The sequence below is a fragment of the Parasteatoda tepidariorum genome, chromosome 2 (genome assembly GCF_043381705.1).
Source record: "Parasteatoda tepidariorum isolate YZ-2023 chromosome 2, CAS_Ptep_4.0, whole genome shotgun sequence".
Lineage (NCBI taxonomy): Eukaryota > Metazoa > Arthropoda > Arachnida > Araneae > Theridiidae > Parasteatoda > Parasteatoda tepidariorum.
Genome location: NC_092205.1, coordinates 55,825,323 through 55,829,517, shown reverse-complemented (window position 1 = coordinate 55,829,517; position 4,195 = coordinate 55,825,323).

The window sequence follows — 4,195 nt, the reverse complement described above, 5'->3', positions numbered from 1 at the left end:
CTCAAGAAAATACCAATCTTTCGATTTTTCGGAATGTAGTTCGTGTTAAATTCCTGAGAAGATTAAACAACCAATGCGAGTAAAATAAAGCGGAAAAAAGGCATTCAATCATAAGAAGAATTGAAAATTGGAATTTATCTTCGTTTTTCTTGTGCCAGGAATTTCCGAACCTAGCAGATCATATTTTAGAATTGACGGGAATCTAATTAATTTACAGTCGACTAGCTGAATATTCTTCGCTTAATGGAACGTCATTACATTTCCTTACATGACTAAAAGAAAACAGAATATCTTTAAAATCTAAACAATTCTCTCTTTTTTTCTTATGACGTAAATAATTCGGTTTTTTTTTCTTAAGTTTAAGTATTAAAATTAAAAAATATTATTAAAAAACTTATTTGAACAATCTAAACAAAAATAAAAAAAATTAAGTTCAGAAAAAATTTAAAATAAAGAAAAAACATACAAATAAAGAAAAAAACATACAAATAAAAATTCGATTTCACTTCAATAGTAGAAGCAAGTTCATTAAGTTGACCTTGCCTCTTGGAGAAAAAATATGAAAAGGATTAGCAAAAAAATTGAGTTCCCTGGTAAGCATAACAGAAATTGTCTTACGGGAAACGGTTGCATATAGGTTGCAATTGCTTTTCTAATAAAGTAAAGATCTCCCATAACAGCTTGTTGGTCCGCGAGAAGAGTTACGGAGGCTAAAGTTGCACAATCTCGAGGTCAACGACATGATGGTGGCAATATGGTCAGCATTAGTGCCTGCTGCCTTTACCTTCTGGAATTCTTTTAGTAACTTGTTTATTCAAAATCGCGAAAGGTTTTCATTAGCAAAAAAACAGACAAAAATTACATTCTTTTTATTAAAAAATTAAACTAATTTCAAATTTAGAAAATCCCCCTAGGTTTCTAACCCAGGTTAGAAACCTAGCGGTGGCTGGTTGAAAATAATTTTTCCCGTCTTAAACCGACCACTGTGCTGACGTAAAATATCATCGGGAGTAGACGGATCATGGGTTTGAGTCCCTTTCTCGTCCGCCTAAAGGTGGGAGGTTTTCGTGGTTTCTCTCTCCATGTAACGCAAATATAGGTTAGTTTCATAAGAAAGTACTCTACGAAGCTTAGTTTGTCCCAAATATCAGTACGGAAGTCAACTGGGTTGGATTCAAAATTATAAGAAATAAAAAGTTGAATATAGATAGTTGTAAACTTAGAATTAGGTCGGCTGTTCAACACCGGTTATGAAATAAAATAAAATTAATATATAAAACTTATATTTCACTATACTATTTCTCACTAATATTTTTCAACTTAAGTCTAATTTTTATAGGTTACTTTGTTTTTTTAACGCATATACATCAGGAATTAAACAGCCGAAAGTCAACCAATTTGTTTATTTTCGATGTTTATTTTCGATTTGTTTATTTCTACATTATCTGCACTCCCTTTTTGGACAACCAAGATATATATTTTCTCTTCAACCTGCAGTAAATAATCGCCCGATTGTTAGAATTTCAAAATAATGGGGGAAGGTTTTCATGAATTCTTTCACTGTATAAATTTAATTGAACTACTTTTTCCTTTTCCACTTTTTGTTCCTTTTCTATTATTACAATTTAATATTTTTATTATTTTTTTACCTTTGCGGATGCCATGAGAAATGCATTAGAAAAAATTCTTAACTACGGGAAGAAAAAGTTTTAGTTCGAGGAACGAAAATTTGCGCTTCAAAGCTTAAATTAGGAAAACAACCCGCATTTCCTATTTCCTTATGCTGCGCAACAGAAGCGAGGCAAGCTAAAAACGTAAGCAAGAATTTTATTTGTTCTCATTTAGTGAAGTTAAAAAGAGAGTTTCGTTATTAAATCTTTCTTAGAAAAAAAATAGAAAAATATGCTCGCTTACTTGCGAATTTTTTTTCTCTAAAAGGAAAATTAGGGTAAAAAACTTTTCCTTTGGTTTATTCTCTTACTTCTGCTGTTTCCTTTATCAAAAAATGTTTTTTTTTTCTAAGTTACGAACATGAAACGAAATTAAATAAAATATTTCAAAACGTAACTTAAAAAAATTCCTCCTCATTAGTTTCAAATAATAATAAATGTGTTTTATAAAATTAACTATCAGTTTTTATTTACGCGGTATAAGTAGCATTTCTTTTATTAGAATTTTTTTAGGTTCACATCTCAATAAAGCCCTTCATCTTATTTTTTATTTGTTTTTTCATTTTCTTTTTTATTTCTTTGTTCTTGGTTTCAAAAACACAATTAAAATTTAATTTTTGCTTCCTTGAAATTTTGCCAAGCTTTTTAAGATTAAAACTAAGAGTAACACATGATTTAATACTTCTAATTCACAAAGCATTAAGTTTAGCCTAATAAATGTTAAAAAACGAATTTTTATTAACATAATTTAAAATGTATAGCTACGTTAAATTATCGTAGTGAAAAATGTACTATAAAAGTATGTATTTTTATTAAACAGCCTCTTTTTTTTTGTCCTCGTGATATTACAGACATAAAAGAGTGTTAGAACAATATTCTTATGTTCTTAAGGGATTAGTTTTTGAGCTTTCAGAAAGTATTTTGCTAACGTGAAAGATAATTTTCTTAGAAAAATTATAATTTGTTCGAATGCAATGCAACTATTTTCATACAGATTTTTATGTTTAAAAATCTCCTTCTTCTTTAAAAAAAAAATTTTTTTTTACGTAATTAAGAAGATCAAATGTGATTAAATTCTTTTAAATTTTACTCTAGATGTAGCAAAGCATCAAAAATAACATTTGAATTTTCAAATATAATGTGACCGCATTACTTGACTTTTGAAAATCATAATAATATTTATAGAGTAAAAGTATATATCATTATAGCGAATTTTTTTTGTCTTTTTGAATAAAAATATTTATATCAGAAATTATTTGAAGAATCGTTATATTATCGTTATATTGAAGGATCGTTATCGAATATATATATAGATATAATAAATAAATAAATGCGAGAAATACAAGTAGATCTGATTTCGCTACTCGCTTTATAGTCCATTTTTTATACTGCTTTTTCTTTTATGTTATTATGTTATTTTTGTGTTCTATTTTATTTGTTGCAATTTTTGCAAAAAAAAATATTTTTTTTGAGTGCTCCTCACAATATTGTATTAGTATATTTTGCTTCGGCTTTATTGATACAATATTAGAAAGCACTCTGCTTTGCGGATATAATCGTGTGGGCTGATGTAAAGATTATATTTTTTTCCCGGTTATTTTAAATAAAATTTTATCCTTTTTTTTTAAACTGTTGTTTGTTATTATTTTACTTATTATTCCCCCCCCCTTTTTTTCATATGTCTATAATTCTTCTTTGTTTTATCTTCATTTTGAACTGACTTATATATATNTATAAACGTAAGAGAAGTTTAACCCGCCATCTATATATATATATATATATATATATATCCACCCAATTCAGAGAAGTATAGAACATGGGATGGGTATAGAACATTTAAATTCCTTTGGATTATGTGATTGCGAACCATATTAAAGGGATGAAAATAGAGAAAAACATATTTTCTGGCTGTAGATGAAACGAATAGTGGAGATCTGTGAGTACTTGACTAGTTTATACGACATCTTTGGACATACCTGAGGATCCTATGACTCGGATTGTCGACGCTTCGGCTGATATCAAAAACGACCCAGCTACTTCGAACGTGTTGGAGAATCAATATTACGTCCTGGTAGACTGTGAAATGGAGTGTTCACTGTGTGGACGGTGCAAAATTTGTACAGCTGGTGTAACTTTGCACAATATTTTTGTGATATTTTTGTGATAATTAAGCATATAAATCGTTTTTGTGGTTAGGAAAATTCTTGACTCTTTTGTAGTCGTTTTGCAGCTTGACGTCAGAACCTGTAGGAATTTTCTTATTTTTTTAAAGTTTATTTTCGTACTCTCAATGTGGGTTTCGACCCTATGATCTATGATCAGTTCTCACTCTCTTGTTGCCTTTCATCACTCTTCGTATTTTGTTGATCGAATTTCGTAACACCCAGCATAAAATTCGCTTGTGAAATCTGGAGCAAAAATAGTGTCTGATATAAATTAGTAGCAATAATATTACCTTATACTTTGTAATACATCAGATTACATATTTGTCAGTGTTGATCTCCGTAAAATAAACACTTTTCACA